The sequence below is a fragment of the Chiloscyllium punctatum genome, chromosome 13 (genome assembly GCF_047496795.1).
Source record: "Chiloscyllium punctatum isolate Juve2018m chromosome 13, sChiPun1.3, whole genome shotgun sequence".
Classification (NCBI taxonomy): Eukaryota; Metazoa; Chordata; class Chondrichthyes; order Orectolobiformes; family Hemiscylliidae; genus Chiloscyllium; species Chiloscyllium punctatum.
The window spans coordinates 77,202,949-77,220,600 of record NC_092751.1 but is presented as its reverse complement, the minus strand read 5'-3'; the positions used below and the strand labels follow the sequence as shown (position 1 = coordinate 77,220,600).

Genomic DNA, 17,652 nt, shown 5'->3' with positions numbered 1-17,652 from the left:
TTGAAGAGTGAAGAAAAGTAACTCACCCCCTCCATCTCTGGGGTAATTAGGGGCTGAAAGTGAATCGTATCACATTGAAGTATATCTACAAGCGACTTAATCTCTGTCTTTTATTGGGAACCATCTCTTTCATTGTAACCATCAGGAAAGACCATTTCGTTCGCTAAATAAAGAAATGAATATGTCACTAACCTTTGTTTGTTTCATGTCCAAGAATACTCAGATCAATAGCTCCCTTGATTACCTCTGCTGGTCATGTTCACAAAGAGATCGAGCAAATTGCCAAGTGTGATTTTCCTTTCAATAAATAATTTTGACTCAATTTTGCTGCAAATATCTTTTCCTAACTTTGTGCTTTTCTTCTTTGACATTGGTGTCTCGCACCTTACAAATGACAGCAAAGGTATGAATGGAGATGGAAACATTTCACTCAAGTCAGCGGCAGCTTTCAATGAGATCACGGCTGATTTGGTCAGTGCTCAGGACACAGGGCCGTCTGTAGTCATGGCCGAGTGGTTAAGGCGATGGATTAGAAATCCATTGGGGTCGCCCCACGTAGATTCGAATCCTGCTGACTTCGTTTTCCGTGCTTTGCTGCTGGAACAATTCAAAGTTCAGAAAGCCCGTTTTGCAAATCAGGCCTGTAATTTGATTAGACTTGAGAAACTCGAGTTCTTCATCAGAAATGCTCCACATTTAAAACATTATCTCTGTTTCTCTTTCCAGATACACTGCTCGACACATCGGGTTTCTGCAGTTGTTATTGAACGCCCTGAGCAGAAGTGCTGCTTTTCATTAGATTCCTTTAATCCCTTGTCCTCTGTTCTCTGACTCTGGTCATTGGCAACACTTCCTCTTGCTCGTCAGAGTGCTCATTCCCCACCGCTCCGTCTCCCATCATTACAAACAACCGCAGGAAATTGCCACTTAACCATCTTTGTTCCAAAGTGAAACTCACCAGCCTAGGAACTCTCTCCACCAAATGGGACTTCTCATCCCTGGACATGGAAAAGCCAGAGGATTGTGAAGAGATACTGTGAACATATTGTCAGTTGGCAGTTGGAAAAATGTTTAGGAAGCAAACCATATAATTTAGGCTCCAGCTTTGGAAATCTTGAGAAACTCTTTGGGAAATGGAATCACAGGAGATTGAAGAAGTGTAAGTTGTCAGTCCGAGTAGAGGAAGGGACATTGACTCTGATGTTCTCGGCACAGGAATTGATCTGAGACATTGAAAGAATTATCGCTCCCGTACGTGAGCAATACAAACTTCATCTGGACGGTGGGACAATGAAAAACTCTGGAACACTCAAGACAATATCCAAATATTGACTGAGATCACGACAGTACGAGTACGATAGATGGGTCAGTTTTTGTCCAGTGTGTGCGGGAGGGATTCCTGACACAGTATGTAGACATGCCTTCAAGGGAAGAAGCCACTTTCGATTTAGTACTGGGTAACGAGCCTGGCCAGGTTTTAGATTTGGAAGTAGGTGAGCACTGTGGAGACAGCGATCACAATTCTCTCAGGTTTACTTTCGTGATGGAAAGGGATAGGTGTACTCCACGGAGCAAGAGTTTCAGCTGGTGGAAGGGAAATCACGATGCAATGAGGTAAGATTTAGGAAGCGCAGTGTTGGGTAGGAAACTGTAGGGGGTGAGCACATTAAAAATGTGAAGCTTAGTCAAGGAAAAGCTCCTGTGTGTCCTCGATAAGTATGTACCTGTCAGGCAGGGAGGAAGATATAGAACGCGTGAGCCGTGGTTTACTAAGGAAGGTGGAATCCCTGGTCAAGAAGAACAAGAAGTCTTATGTTAGGACAAAACGTGAAAACTCAGTTAGAGCGCTCGAGGTTTCCAACGATCTCAGGAAAGACCTAAAAAGAGAGCTGGGAAGAGCCAGGAGGAGACATGAGAAGCTGTTGGCAGATAGGATCAGGGTTAACGCTAAGGCTTTCCATAGGTATGTCAGGAATAAAAGAATGACGAGAGTTAAATTTGGGACAATCAAGGATAATAGTGGGAAGTCGTGTGTGGAGTCAGTGGAGATAGAGGAAGCACTAAATAAATATTTTTCGACAGAGTTCGCTATAGATAATGAAAATGTTGGCGAGGAAGATACAGAGATACTTGCGTCTAGACTAGAAGAGATTGAGGTTCACAAGGAAGAGATATTAGAAATACTGCAGAGTGTGAAAATAGATAAGTCAGCTGGGCCGGATGGGATCTATCTGATGTTGTTTAGCAAATGCACTGCAGGAAGGTACAAATCAAGCTGATGCTAACAACGGCTCGTTTTGAGCCGCTAATTTGCAGTGAAGTGGCGGCGCCAATAAAAGGTGTCACGCAGCTCGTCTAATTCCACATCCTGAGCTCGAAATGAGCAGATGTCTCTCGCTGAGTTTCGGCAGGGTCTTGCTTAGACGACACCATGACACGTTTTCACTGGAGTAGATCATGAAATCGCGTCGTGAATGTGAATAAAACGATGGGCACTTCCAGCAGAGAAGGAGGCGACCCTGAAGCAGGCAGCTCTGGACAAATGTTTCTCCTTTGCCAGTGAAAGGCACTGCTTCACAAATTGGAAACTTCGAAGTGAAGCAGTGTTGGTGATTATCTTCGCTGCTTGTTCACCTTTTTAATTCTGATTCCGTGAAAGTCCATGGCATTACATATCGACATTCTGCCGTACCTGCACGTGTCTATTGGGCCAGTAGCGTAATGGATAACGCGTCTGACTTCGGATCAGAAGATTATAGGTTCGAGTCCTACCTGGCTCGTGGGGAATGTCTCACTTTAACCGTGCCCCTCGTTGGCGCTCCCCTGCAAAGCCCTGTTGGGATGTCGCTTCTGTGCTTCCGCATTTAAAACTTGCATTTGTCTTATTGTCCATTTCAAATTCCAGCTCAACACAACGGAGACCTCTGTCGGTTTGGGGGTGCCTTTCTGTGTGTCTCCCTTTGTGGGTGAAAATGAGCATGAGTTCCTCAAAAGAGTGACAAGTCGTTGTGGAAGTGTCATACATCTGTACCATTTAAGAACACAGGATAAAGTCATTGACATTTGCCCTGGGAACATTAGAACACACGACACTTTGGGCCAAAGTTGGAAACTGCGACTGGAATAGATGGCTCTCTGATCAGGCGGAATGGCCTTTTCCCGCTTTGTAAATCTACGAAGACAAGTTGAAAATAATCTGCAACGAAAATGTTCATAAAGGGTGTTTTATTTACACTAAATACGATAGTATCTATCGCCTTGTCTTGTTATTTACTTGTGAAGATTCGGTACTCTCAGCACCGTGGCCCGGATCGTATTCCCGCTCATGGAATGGTTGTATTGTTCAGCTAACATATCGGTGTACCAGTACTTCTGCCGATTTTCCGATGCTAGCAGCTCATTGGTTTTGTCCAAAACATTATGAATGTTAACATAATACAAATAGCTGCAGTTGCTGGAAATCTGAGCCTAAAACGAAAATTGTTTGCGGAACGCAGAAAGACTGGCAACAGAAACATCGACTTTCCTGCTCCTCGGATGCTGCTGTGCTTTTCCAGCATTTTCTGATCTAAAATCAGGTTTCCAGCATCTGCAGTCCTCACTCCTGCCGAGTTCCTTCAGTGTCGCTGGTTCCCAATTCAAGAACTCCATCTCTGGCGGTTTCATATCTGTACATCCATGCTGTGGAATTGAAGAGTGAAGAAAAGTAACTCACCCCCTCCATCTCTGGGGTAATTAGGGGCTGAAAGTGAATCGTATCACATTGAAGTATATCTACAAGCGACTTGATCTCTGTCTTTTATTGGGAACCATCTCTTTCATTGTAACCATCAGGAAAGACCATTTCGTTCGCTAAATAAAGAAATGAATATGTCACTAACCTTTGTTTGTTTCATGTCCAAGAATACTCAGATCAATAGCTCCCTTGATTACCTCTGCTGGTCATGTTCCCAAAGAGATCGAGCAAATTGCCAAGTGTGATTTTCCTTTCAATAAATAATTTTGACTCAATTTTGCTGCAAATATCTTTTCCTAACTTTGTGCTTTTCTTCTTTGACATTGGTGTCTCGCACCTTACAAATGACAGCAAAGGTATGAATGGAGATGGAAACATTTCACTCAAGTCAGCGGCAGCTTTCAATGAGATCACGACTGATTTGGTCAGTGCTCAGGGTGCGGTGCCGTCTGTAGTCATGGCCGAGTGGTTAAGGCGATGGATTAGAAATCCATTGGGGTTTCCCCACGTAGGTTCAAATCCTGCTGACTACGTTATCCGTGCTTTGCTGCTGGAACAATTCAAAGTTCCGAAAGCCTGTTTTGCAAACCAGGCCTGTAATTTGATGAGACTTGAGAAACTCGAGTTCTTCATCAGAAATGCTCCACATTTAAAACATTATCTCTGTTTCTCTTTCCAGATACACTGCTCGACACATCGGGTTTCTGCAGTTGTTATTGAACGCCCTGAGCAGAAGTGCTGCTTTTCATTAGATTCCTTTAATCCCTTGTCCTCTGTTCTCTGACTCTGGTCATTGGCAACACTTCCTCTTGCTCGTCAGAGTGCTCATTCCCCACCGCTCCGTCTCCCATCATTACAAACAACCGCAGGAAATTGCCACTTAACCATCTTTGTTCCAAAGTGAAACTCACCAGCCTAGGAACTCTCTCCACCAAATGGGACTTCTCATCCCTGGACATGGAAAAGCCAGAGGATTGTGAAGAGATACTCTGAACATATTGTCAGTTGGCAGTTGGAAAAATGTTTAGGAAGCAAACCATATAATTTAGGCTCCAGCTTTGGAAATCTTGAGAAACTCTTTGGGAAATGGAATCACAGGAGATTGAAGAAGTGTAAATTGTCAGTCCGAGTAGAGGAAGGGACATTGACTCTGATATTCTCGGCACAGGAATTGATCTGAGACATTGAAAGAATTCTCGCTCCCGTACGTGAGCAATACAAACTTCATCTGGACGGTGGGACAATGAAAAACTCTGGAACACTCAAGACAATATCCAAATATTGACTGAGATCACGACAGTACGAGTACGATAGATGGGTCAGTTTTTGTCCAGTGTGTGCGGGAGGGATTCCTGACACAGTATGTAGACATGGCTTCAAGGGAAGAAGCCACTTTCGATTTAGTACTGGGTAACGAGCCTGGCCAGGTTTTAGATTTGGAAGTAGGTGAGCACTGTGGAGACAGCGATCACAATTCTCTCAGGTTTACTTTCGTGATGGAAAGGGATAGGTGTACTCCACGGAGCAAGAGTTTCAGCTGGTGGAAGGGAAATCACGATGCAATGAGGTAAGATTTAGGAAGCGCAGAGTTGGGTAGGAAACTGTAGGGGGTGAGCACATTAAAAATGTGAAGCTTATTCAAGGAAAAGCTCCTGTGTGTCCTCGATAAGTATGTACCTGTCAGGCAGGGAGGAAGATATAGAACGCGTGAGCCGTGGTTTACTAAGGAAGGTGGAATCCCTGGTCAAGAAGAACAAGAAGTCTTATGTTAGGACAAAACGTGAAAACTCAGTTAGAGCGCTCGAGGTTTCCAACGATCTCAGGAAAGACCTAAAAAGAGAGCTGGGAAGAGCCAGGAGGAGACATGAGAAGCTGTTGGCAGATAGGATCAGGGTTAACGCTAAGGCTTTCCATAGGTATGTCAGGAATAAAAGAATGACGAGAGTTAAATTTGGGACAATCAAGGATAATAGTGGGAAGTCGTGTGTGGAGTCAGTGGAGATAGAGGAAGCACTAAATAAATATTTTTCGACAGAGTTCGCTATAGATAATGAAAATGTTGGCGAGGAAGATACAGAGATACTTGCGTCTAGACTAGAAGAGATTGAGGTTCACAAGGAAGAGATATTAGAAATACTGCAGAGTGTGAAAATAGATAAGTCAGCTGGGCCGGATGGGATCTATCTGATGTTGTTTAGCAAATGCACTGCAGGAAGGTACAAATCAAGCTGATGCTAACAACGGCTCGTTTTGAGCCGCTAATTTGCAGTGAAGTGGCGGCGCCAATAAAAGGTGTCACGCAGCTCGTCTAATTCCACATCCTGAGCTCGAAATGAGCAGATGTCTCTCGCTGAGTTTCGGCAGGGTCTTGCTTAGACGACACCATGACACGTTTTCACTGGAGTAGATCATGAAATCGCGTCGTGAATGTGAATAAAACGATGGGCACTTCCAGCAGAGAAGGAGGCGACCCTGAAGCAGGCAGCTCTGGACAAATGTTTCTCCTTTGCCAGTGAAAGGCACTGCTTCACAAATTGGAAGCTTCGAAGTGAAGCAGTGTTGGTGATTATCTTCGCTGCTTGTTCACCTTTTTAATTCTGATTCCGTGAAAGTCCATGGCATTACATATCGACATTCTGCCGTACCTGCACGTGTCTATTGGGCCAGTAGCGTAATGGATAACGCGTCTGACTTCGGATCAGAAGATTGTAGGTTCGAGTCCTACCTGGCTCGTGGGGAATGTCTCACTTTAACCGTGCCCCTCGTTGGCGCTCCCCTGCAAAGCCCTGTTGGGATGTCGCTTCTGTGCTTCCGCATTTAAAACTTGCATTTGTCTTATTGTCCATTTCAAATTCCAGCTCAACACAACGGAGACCTCTGTCGGTTTGGGGGTGCCTTTCTGTGTGTCTCCCTTTGTGGGTGAAAATGAGCATGAGTTCCTCAAAAGAGTGACAAGTCGTTGTGGAAGTGTCATACATCTGTACCATTTAAGAACACAGGATAAAGTCATTGACATTTGCCCTGGGAACATTAGAACACACGACACTTTGGGCCAAAGTTGGAAACTGCGACTGGAATAGATGGCTCTCTGATCAGGCGGAATGGCCTTTTCCCACTTTGTAAATCTACGAAGACAAGTTGAAAATAATCTGCAACGAAAATGTTCATAAAGGGTGTTTTATTTACACTAAATACGATAGTATCTATCGCCTTGTCTTGTTATTTACTTGTGAAGATTCGGTACTCTCAGCACCGTGGCCCGGATCGTATTCCCGCTCATGGAATGGTTGTATTGTTCAGCTAACATATCGGTGTACCAGTACTTCTGCCGATTTTCCGATGCTAGCAGCTCATTGGTTTTGTCCAAAACATTATGAATGTTAACATAATACAAATAGCTGCAGTTGCTGGAAATCTGAGCCTAAAACGAAAATTGTTTGCGGAACGCAGAAAGACTGGCAACAGAAACATCGACTTTCCTGCTCCTCGGATGCTGCTGTGCTTTTCCAGCATTTTCTGATCTAAAATCAGGTTTCCAGCATCTGCAGTCCTCACTCCTGCCGAGTTCCTTCAGTGTCGCTGGTTCCCAATTCAAGAACTCCATCTCTGGCGGTTTCATATCTGTACCTCCATGCTGTGGAATTGAAGAGTGAAGAAAAGTAACTCACCCCCTCCATCTCTGGGGTAATTAGGGGCTGAAAGTGAATCGTATCACATTGAAGTATATCTACAAGCGACTTGATCTCTGTCTTTTATTGGGAACCATCTCTTTCATTGTAACCATCAGGAAAGACCATTTCGTTCGCTAAATAAAGAAATGAATATGTCACTAACCTTTGTTTGTTTCATGTCCAAGAATACTCAGATCAATAGCTCCCTTGATTACCTCTGCTGGTCATGTTCCCAAAGAGATCGAGCAAATTGCCAAGTGTGATTTTCCTTTCAATAAATAATTTTGACTCAATTTTGCTGCAAATATCTTTTCCTAACTTTGTGCTTTTCTTCTTTGACATTGGTGTCTCGCACCTTACAAATGACAGCAAAGGTATGAATGGAGATGGAAACATTTCACTCAAGTCAGCGGCAGCTTTCAATGAGATCACGACTGATTTGGTCAGTGCTCAGGGTGCGGTGCCGTCTGTAGTCATGGCCGAGTGGTTAAGGCGATGGATTAGAAATCCATTGGGGTTTCCCCACGTAGGTTCAAATCCTGCTGACTACGTTATCCGTGCTTTGCTGCTGGAACAATTCAAAGTTCCGAAAGCCTGTTTTGCAAACCAGGCCTGTAATTTGATGAGACTTGAGAAACTCGAGTTCTTCATCAGAAATGCTCCACATTTAAAACATTATCTCTGTTTCTCTTTCCAGATACACTGCTCGACACATCGGGTTTCTGCAGTTGTTATTGAACGCCCTGAGCAGAAGTGCTGCTTTTCATTAGATTCCTTTAATCCCTTGTCCTCTGTTCTCTGACTCTGGTCATTGGCAACACTTCCTCTTGCTCGTCAGAGTGCTCATTCCCCACCGCTCCGTCTCCCATCATTACAAACAACCGCAGGAAATTGCCACTTAACCATCTTTGTTCCAAAGTGAAACTCACCAGCCTAGGAACTCTCTCCACCAAATGGGACTTCTCATCCCTGGACATGGAAAAGCCAGAGGATTGTGAAGAGATACTCTGAACATATTGTCAGTTGGCAGTTGGAAAAATGTTTAGGAAGCAAACCATATAATTTAGGCTCCAGCTTTGGAAATCTTGAGAAACTCTTTGGGAAATGGAATCACAGGAGATTGAAGAAGTGTAAATTGTCAGTCCGAGTAGAGGAAGGGACATTGACTCTGATGTTCTCGGCACAGGAATTGATCTGAGACATTGAAAGAATTCTCGCTCCCGTACGTGAGCAATACAAACTTCATCTGGACGGTGGGACAATGAAAAACTCTGGAACACTCAAGACAATATCCAAATATTGACTGAGATCACGACAGTACGAGTACGATAGATGGGTCAGTTTTTGTCCAGTGTGTGCGGGAGGGATTCCTGACACAGTATGTAGACATGGCTTCAAGGGAAGAAGCCACTTTCGATTTAGTACTGGGTAACGAGCCTGGCCAGGTTTTAGATTTGGAAGTAGGTGAGCACTGTGGAGACAGCGATCACAATTCTCTCAGGTTTACTTTCGTGATGGAAAGGGATAGGTGTACTCCACGGAGCAAGAGTTTCAGCTGGTGGAAGGGAAATCACGATGCAATGAGGTAAGATTTAGGAAGCGCAGAGTTGGGTAGGAAACTGTAGGGGGTGAGCACATTAAAAATGTGAAGCTTAGTCAAGGAAAAGCTCCTGTGTGTCCTCGATAAGTATGTACCTGTCAGGCAGGGAGGAAGATATAGAACGCGTGAGCCGTGGTTTACTAAGGAAGGTGGAATCCCTGGTCAAGAAGAACAAGAAGTCTTATGTTAGGACAAAACGTGAAAACTCAGTTAGAGCGCTCGAGGTTTCCAACGATCTCAGGAAAGACCTAAAAAGAGAGCTGGGAAGAGCCAGGAGGAGACATGAGAAGCTGTTGGCAGATAGGATCAGGGTTAACGCTAAGGCTTTCCATAGGTATGTCAGGAATAAAAGAATGACGAGAGTTAAATTTGGGACAATCAAGGATAATAGTGGGAAGTCGTGTGTGGAGTCAGTGGAGATAGAGGAAGCACTAAATAAATATTTTTCGACAGAGTTCGCTATAGATAATGAAAATGTTGGCGAGGAAGATACAGAGATACTTGCGTCTAGACTAGAAGAGATTGAGGTTCACAAGGAAGAGATATTAGAAATACTGCAGAGTGTGAAAATAGATAAGTCAGCTGGGCCGGATGGGATCTATCTGATGTTGTTTAGCAAATGCACTGCAGGAAGGTACAAATCAAGCTGATGCTAACAACGGCTCGTTTTGAGCCGCTAATTTGCAGTGAAGTGGCGGCGCCAATAAAAGGTGTCACGCAGCTCGTCTAATTCCACATCCTGAGCTCGAAATGAGCAGATGTCTCTCGCTGAGTTTCGGCAGGGTCTTGCTTAGACGACACCATGACACGTTTTCACTGGAGTAGATCATGAAATCGCGTCGTGAATGTGAATAAAACGATGGGCACTTCCAGCAGAGAAGGAGGCGACCCTGAAGCAGGCAGCTCTGGACAAATGTTTCTCCTTTGCCAGTGAAAGGCACTGCTTCACAAATTGGAAGCTTCGAAGTGAAGCAGTGTTGGTGATTATCTTCGCTGCTTGTTCACCTTTTTAATTCTGATTCCGTGAAAGTCCATGGCATTACATATCGACATTCTGCCGTACCTGCACGTGTCTATTGGGCCAGTAGCGTAATGGATAACGTGTCTGACTTCCGATCAGAAGATTGTAGGTTCGAGTCCTACCTGGCTCGTGGGGAATGTCTCACTTTAACCGTGCCCCTCGTTGGCGCTCCCCTGCAAAGCCCTGTTGGGATGTCGCTTCTGTGCTTCCGCATTTAAAACTTGCATTTGTCTTATTGTCCATTTCAAATTCCAGCTCAACACAACGGAGACCTCTGTCGGTTTGGGGGTGCCTTTCTGTGTGTCTCCCTTTGTGGGTGAAAATGAGCATGAGTTCCTCAAAAGAGTGACAAGTCGTTGTGGAAGTGTCATACATCTGTACCATTTAAGAACACAGGATAAAGTCATTGACATTTGCCCTGGGAACATTAGAACACACGACACTTTAGGCCAAAGTTGGAAACTGCGACTGGAATAGATGGCTCTCTGATCAGGCGGAATGGCCTTTTCCCACTTTGTAAATCTACGAAGACAAGTTGAAAATAATCTGCAACGAAAATGTTCATAAAGGGTGTTTTATTTACACTAAATACGATAGTATCTATCGCCTTGTCTTGTTATTTACTTGTGAAGATTCGGTACTCTCAGCACCGTGGCCCGGATCGTATTCCCGCTCATGGAATGGTTGTATTGTTCAGCTAACATATCGGTGTACCAGTACTTCTGCCGATTTTCCGATGCTAGCAGCTCATTGGTTTTGTCCAAAACATTATGAATGTTAACATAATACAAATAGCTGCAGTTGCTGGAAATCTGAGCCTAAAACGAAAATTGTTTGCGGAACGCAGAAAGACTGGCAACAGAAACATCGACTTTCCTGCTCCTCGGATGCTGCTGTGCTTTTCCAGCATTTTCTGATCTAAAATCAGGTTTCCAGCATCTGCAGTCCTCACTCCTGCCGAGTTCCTTCAGTGTCGCTGGTTCCCAATTCAAGAACTCCATCTCTGGCGGTTTCATATCTGTACCTCCATGCTGTGGAATTGAAGAGTGAAGAAAAGTAACTCACCCCCTCCATCTCTGGGGTAATTAGGGGCTGAAAGTGAATCGTATCACATTGAAGTATATCTACAAGCGACTTGATCTCTGTCTTTTATTGGGAACCATCTCTTTCATTGTAACCATCAGGAAAGACCATTTCGTTCGCTAAATAAAGAAATGAATATGTCACTAACCTTTGTTTGTTTCATGTCCAAGAATACTCAGATCAATAGCTCCCTTGATTACCTCTGCTGGTCATGTTCGCAAAGAGATCGAGCAAATTGCCAAGTGTGATTTTCCTTTCAATAAATAATTTTGACTCAATTTTGCTGCAAATATCTTTTCCTAACTTTGTGCTTTTCTTCTTTGACATTGGTGTCTCGCACCTTACAAATGACAGCAAAGGTATGAATGGAGATGGAAACATTTCACTCAAGTCAGCGGCAGCTTTCAATGAGATCACGACTGATTTGGTCAGTGCTCAGGGTGCGGTGCCGTCTGTAGTCATGGCCGAGTGGTTAAGGCGATGGATTAGAAATCCATTGGGGTTTCCCCACGTAGGTTCGAATCCTGCTGACTACGTTATCCGTGCTTTGCTGCTGGAACAATTCAAAGTTCCGAAAGCCTGTTTTGCAAACCAGGCCTGTAATTTGATGAGACTTGAGAAACTCGAGTTCTTCATCAGAAATGCTCCACATTTAAAACATTATCTCTGTTTCTCTTTCCAGATACACTGCTCGACACATCGGGTTTCTGCAGTTGTTATTGAACGCCCTGAGCAGAAGTGCTGCTTTTCATTAGATTCCTTTAATCCCTTGTCCTCTGTTCTCTGACTCTGGTCATTGGCAACACTTCCTCTTGCTCGTCAGAGTGCTCATTCCCCACCGCTCCGTCTCCCATCATTACAAACAACCGCAGGAAATTGCCACTTAACCATCTTTGTTCCAAAGTGAAACTCACCAGCCTAGGAACTCTCTCCACCAAATGGGACTTCTCATCCCTGGACATGGAAAAGCCAGAGGATTGTGAAGAGATACTCTGAACATATTGTCAGTTGGCAGTTGGAAAAATGTTTAGGAAGCAAACCATATAATTTAGGCTCCAGCTTTGGAAATCTTGAGAAACTCTTTGGGAAATGGAATCACAGGAGATTGAAGAAGTGTAAATTAGCAGTCCGAGTAGAGGAAGGGACATTGACTCTGATGTTCTCGGCACAGGAATTGATCTGAGACATTGAAAGAATTCTCGCTCCCGTACGTGAGCAATACAAACTTCATCTGGACGGTGGGACAATGAAAAACTCTGGAACACTCAAGACAATATCCAAATATTGACTGAGATCACGACAGTACGAGTACGATAGATGGGTCAGTTTTTGTCCAGTGTGTGCGGGAGGGATTCCTGACACAGTATGTAGACATGCCTTCAAGGGAAGAAGCCACTTTCGATTTAGTACTGGGTAACGAGCCTGGCCAGGTTTTAGATTTGGAAGTAGGTGAGCACTGTGGAGACAGCGATCACAATTCTCTCAGGTTTACTTTCGTGATGGAAAGGGATAGGTGTACTCCACGGAGCAAGAGTTTCAGCTGGTGGAAGGGAAATCACGATGCAATGAGGTAAGATTTAGGAAGCGCAGAGTTGGGTAGGAAACTGTAGGGGGTGAGCACATTAAAAATGTGAAGCTTAGTCAAGGAAAAGCTCCTGTGTGTCCTCGATAAGTATGTACCTGTCAGGCAGGGAGGAAGATATAGAACGCGTGAGCCGTGGTTTACTAAGGAAGGTGGAATCCCTGGTCAAGAAGAACAAGAAGTCTTATGCTAGGACAAAACGTGAAAACTCAGTTAGAGCGCTCGAGGTTTCCAACGATCTCAGGAAAGACCTAAAAAGAGAGCTGGGAAGAGCCAGGAGTAGACATGAGAAGCTGTTGGCAGATAGGATCAGGGTTAACGCTAAGGCTTTCCATAGGTATGTCAGGAATAAAAGAATGACGAGAGTTAAATTTGGGACAATCAAGGATAATAGTGGGAAGTCGTGTGTGGAGTCAGTGGAGATAGAGGAAGCACTAAATAAATATTTTTCGACAGAGTTCGCTATAGATAATGAAAATGTTGGCGAGGAAGATACAGAGATACTTGCGTCTAGACTAGAAGAGATTGAGGTTCACAAGGAAGAGATATTAGAAATACTGCAGAGTGTGAAAATAGATAAGTCAGCTGGGCCGGATGGGATCTATCTGATGTTGTTTAGCAAATGCACTGCAGGAAGGTACAAATCAAGCTGATGCTAACAACGGCTCGTTTTGAGCCGCTAATTTGCAGTGAAGTGGCGGCGCCAATAAAAGGTGTCACGCAGCTCGTCTAATTCCACATCCTGAGCTCGAAATGAGCAGATGTCTCTCGCTGAGTTTCGGCAGGGTCTTGCTTAGACGACACCATGACACGTTTTCACTGGAGTAGATCATGAAATCGCGTCGTGAATGTGAATAAAACGATGGGCACTTCCAGCAGAGAAGGAGGCGACCCTGAAGCAGGCAGCTCTGGACAAATGTTTCTCCTTTGCCAGTGAAAGGCACTGCTTCACAAATTGGAAACTTCGAAGTGAAGCAGTGTTGGTGATTATCTTCGCTGCTTGTTCACCTTTTTAATTCTGATTCCGTGAAAGTCCATGGCATTACATATCGACATTCTGCCGTACCTGCACGTGTCTATTGGGCCAGTAGCGTAATGGATAACGCGTCTGACTTCGGATCAGAAGATTGTAGGTTCGAGTCCTACCTGGCTCGTGGGGAATGTCTCACTTTAACCGTGCCCCTCGTTGGCGCTCCCCTGCAAAGCCCTGTTGGGATGTCGCTTCTGTGCTTCCGCATTTAAAACTTGCATTTGTCTTATTGTCCATTTCAAATTCCAGCTCAACACAACGGAGACCTCTGTCGGTTTGGGGGTGCCTTTCTGTGTGTCTCCCTTTGTGGGTGAAAATGAGCATGAGTTCCTCAAAAGAGTGACAAGTCGTTGTGGAAGTGTCATACATCTGTACCATTTAAGAACACAGGATAAAGTCATTGACATTTGCCCTGGGAACATTAGAACACACGACACTTTGGGCCAAAGTTGGAAACTGCGACTGGAATAGATGGCTCTCTGATCAGGCGGAATGGCCTTTTCCCACTTTGTAAATCTACGAAGACAAGTTGAAAATAATCTGCAACGAAAATGTTCATAAAGGGTGTTTTATTTACACTAAATACGATAGTATCTATCGCCTTGTCTTGTTATTTACTTGTGAAGATTCGGTACTCTCAGCACCGTGGCCCGGATCGTATTCCCGCTCATGGAATGGTTGTATTGTTCAGCTAACATATCGGTGTACCAGTACTTCTGCCGATTTTCCGATGCTAGCAGCTCATTGGTTTTGTCCAAAACATTATGAATGTTAACATAATACAAATAGCTGCAGTTGCTGGAAATCTGAGCCTAAAACGAAAATTGTTTGCGGAACGCAGAAAGACTGGCAACAGAAACATCGACTTTCCTGCTCCTCGGATGCTGCTGTGCTTTTCCAGCATTTTCTGATCTAAAATCAGGTTTCCAGCATCTGCAGTCCTCACTCCTGCCGAGTTCCTTCAGTGTCGCTGGTTCCCAATTCAAGAACTCCATCTCTGGCGGTTTCATATCTGTACCTCCATGCTGTGGAATTGAAGAGTGAAGAAAAGTAACTCACCCCCTCCATCTCTGGGGTAATTAGGGGCTGAAAGTGAATCGTATCACATTGAAGTATATCTACAAGCGACTTGATCTCTGTCTTTTATTGGGAACCATCTCTTTCATTGTAACCATCAGGAAAGACCATTTCGTTCGCTAAATAAAGAAATGAATATGTCACTAACCTTTGTTTGTTTCATGTCCAAGAATACTCAGATCAATAGCTCCCTTGATTACCTCTGCTGGTCATGTTCGCAAAGAGATCGAGCAAATTGCCAAGTGTGATTTTCCTTTCAATAAATAATTTTGACTCAATTTTGCTGCAAATATCTTTTCCTAACTTTGTGCTTTTCTTCTTTGACATTGGTGTCTCGCACCTTACAAATGACAGCAAAGGTATGAATGGAGATGGAAACATTTCACTCAAGTCAGCGGCAGCTTTCAATGAGATCACGACTGATTTGGTCAGTGCTCAGGGTGCGGTGCCGTCTGTAGTCATGGCCGAGTGGTTAAGGCGATGGATTAGAAATCCATTGGGGTTTCCCCACGTAGGTTCGAATCCTGCTGACTACGTTATCCGTGCTTTGCTGCTGGAACAATTCAAAGTTCCGAAAGCCTGTTTTGCAAACCAGGCCTGTAATTTGATGAGACTTGAGAAACTCGAGTTCTTCATCAGAAATGCTCCACATTTAAAACATTATCTCTGTTTCTCTTTCCAGATACACTGCTCGACACATCGGGTTTCTGCAGTTGTTATTGAACGCCCTGAGCAGAAGTGCTGCTTTTCATTAGATTCCTTTAATCCCTTGTCCTCTGTTCTCTGACTCTGGTCATTGGCAACACTTCCTCTTGCTCGTCAGAGTGCTCATTCCCCACCGCTCCGTCTCCCATCATTACAAACAACCGGAGGAAATTGCCACTTAACCATCTTTGTTCCAAAGTGAAACTCACCAGCCTAGGAACTCTCTCCACCAAATGGGACTTCTCATCCCTGGACATGGAAAAGCCAGAGGATTGTGAAGAGATACTCTGAACATATTGTCAGTTGGCAGTTGGAAAAATGTTTAGGAAGCAAACCATATAATTTAGGCTCCAGCTTTGGAAATCTTGAGAAACTCTTTGGGAAATGGAATCACAGGAGATTGAAGAAGTGTAAATTGTCAGTCCGAGTAGAGGAAGGGACATTGACTCTGATGTTCTCGGCACAGGAATTGATCTGAGACATTGAAAGAATTCTCGCTCCCGTACGTGAGCAATACAAACTTCATCTGGACGGTGGGACAATGAAAAACTCTGGAACACTCAAGACAATATCCAAATATTGACTGAGATCACGACAGTACGAGTACGATAGATGGGTCAGTTTTTGTCCAGTGTGTGCGGGAGGGATTCCTGACACAGTATGTAGACATGCCTTCAAGGGAAGAAGCCACTTTCGATTTAGTACTGGGTAACGAGCCTGGCCAGGTTTTAGATTTGGAAGTAGGTGAGCACTGTGGAGACAGCGATCACAATTCTCTCAGGTTTACTTTCGTGATGGAAAGGGATAGGTGTACTCCACGGAGCAAGAGTTTCAGCTGGTGGAAGGGAAATCACGATGCAATGAGGTAAGATTTAGGAAGCGCAGAGTTGGGTAGGAAACTGTAGGGGGTGAGCACATTAAAAATGTGAAGCTTAGTCAAGGAAAAGCTCCTGTGTGTCCTCGATAAGTATGTACCTGTCAGGCAGGGAGGAAGATATAGAACGCGTGAGCCGTGGTTTACTAAGGAAGGTGGAATCCCTGGTCAAGAAGAACAAGAAGTCTTATGTTAGGACAAAACGTGAAAACTCAGTTAGAGCGCTCGAGGTTTCCAACGATCTCAGGAAAGACCTAAAAAGAGAGCTGGGAAGAGCCAGGAGGAGACATGAGAAGCTGTTGGCAGATAGGATCAGGGTTAACGCTAAGGCTTTCCATAGGTATGTCAGGAATAAAAGAATGACGAGAGTTAAATTTGGGACAATCAAGGATAATAGTGGGAAGTCGTGTGTGGAGTCAGTGGAGATAGAGGAAGCACTAAATAAATATTTTTCGACAGAGTTCGCTATAGATAATGAAAATGTTGGCGAGGAAGATACAGAGATACTTGCGTCTAGACTAGAAGAGATTGAGGTTCACAAGGAAGAGATATTAGAAATACTGCAGAGTGTGAAAATAGATAAGTCAGCTGGGCCGGATGGGATCTATCTGATGTTGTTTAGCAAATGCACTGCAGGAAGGTACAAATCAAGCTGATGCTAACAACGGCTCGTTTTGAGCCGCTAATTTGCAGTGAAGTGGCGGCGCCAATAAAAGGTGTCACGCAGCTCGTCTAATTCCACATCCTGAGCTCGAAATGAGCAGATGTCTCTCGCTGAGTTTCGGCAGGGTCTTGCTTAGACGACACCATGACACGTTTTCACTGGAGTAGATCATGAAATCGCGTCGTGAATGTGAATAAAACGATGGGCACTTCCAGCAGAGAAGGAGGCGACCCTGAAGCAGGCAGCTCTGGACAAATGTTTCTCCTTTGCCAGTGAAAGGCACTGCTTCACAAATTGGAAACTTCGAAGTGAAGCAGTGTTGGTGATTATCTTCGCTGCTTGTTCACCTTTTTAATTCTGATTCCGTGAAAGTCCATGGCATTACATATCGACATTCTGCCGTACCTGCACGTGTCTATTGGGCCAGTAGCGTAATGGATAACGCGTCTGACTTCGGATCAGAAGATTGTAGGTTCGAGTCCTACCTGGCTCGTGGGGAATGTCTCACTTTAACCGTGCCCCTCGTTGGCGCTCCCCTGCAAAGCCCTGTTGGGATGTCGCTTCTGTGCTTCCGCATTTAAAACTTGCATTTGTCTTATTGTCCATTTC

The 17,652-nt window shown here is 44.4% G+C and overlaps 10 non-coding genes across 10 annotated transcripts; all 10 read left to right on the top strand.

The window, feature by feature from the left end:
- Positions 1-498: 498 nt before the first annotated feature.
- Positions 499-580, top strand: trnas-aga (transfer RNA serine (anticodon AGA)). The gene has a single exon. It is a non-coding gene; the product is annotated as a tRNA-Ser (tRNA).
- Positions 581-2,707: 2,127 nt separating this feature from the next.
- Positions 2,708-2,780, top strand: trnar-ucg (transfer RNA arginine (anticodon UCG)). The gene has a single exon. It is a non-coding gene; the product is annotated as a tRNA-Arg (tRNA).
- A 1,407-nt stretch (positions 2,781-4,187) lies between these two features.
- On the top strand, positions 4,188-4,269 carry trnas-aga (transfer RNA serine (anticodon AGA)). The gene has a single exon. It is a non-coding gene; the product is annotated as a tRNA-Ser (tRNA).
- Positions 4,270-6,396: 2,127 nt separating this feature from the next.
- trnar-ucg (transfer RNA arginine (anticodon UCG)) lies at positions 6,397-6,469 on the top strand. The gene has a single exon. It is a non-coding gene; the product is annotated as a tRNA-Arg (tRNA).
- Positions 6,470-7,876: 1,407 nt separating this feature from the next.
- trnas-aga (transfer RNA serine (anticodon AGA)) lies at positions 7,877-7,958 on the top strand. The gene has a single exon. It is a non-coding gene; the product is annotated as a tRNA-Ser (tRNA).
- Positions 7,959-10,085: 2,127 nt separating this feature from the next.
- Positions 10,086-10,158, top strand: trnag-ucc (transfer RNA glycine (anticodon UCC)). The gene has a single exon. It is a non-coding gene; the product is annotated as a tRNA-Gly (tRNA).
- Positions 10,159-11,565: 1,407 nt separating this feature from the next.
- Positions 11,566-11,647, top strand: trnas-aga (transfer RNA serine (anticodon AGA)). The gene has a single exon. It is a non-coding gene; the product is annotated as a tRNA-Ser (tRNA).
- A 2,127-nt stretch (positions 11,648-13,774) lies between these two features.
- Positions 13,775-13,847, top strand: trnar-ucg (transfer RNA arginine (anticodon UCG)). The gene has a single exon. It is a non-coding gene; the product is annotated as a tRNA-Arg (tRNA).
- Positions 13,848-15,254: 1,407 nt separating this feature from the next.
- Positions 15,255-15,336, top strand: trnas-aga (transfer RNA serine (anticodon AGA)). Its single transcript has one exon. It is a non-coding gene; the product is annotated as a tRNA-Ser (tRNA).
- Positions 15,337-17,463: 2,127 nt separating this feature from the next.
- Positions 17,464-17,536, top strand: trnar-ucg (transfer RNA arginine (anticodon UCG)). The gene has a single exon. It is a non-coding gene; the product is annotated as a tRNA-Arg (tRNA).
- Positions 17,537-17,652: the final 116 nt, after the last annotated feature.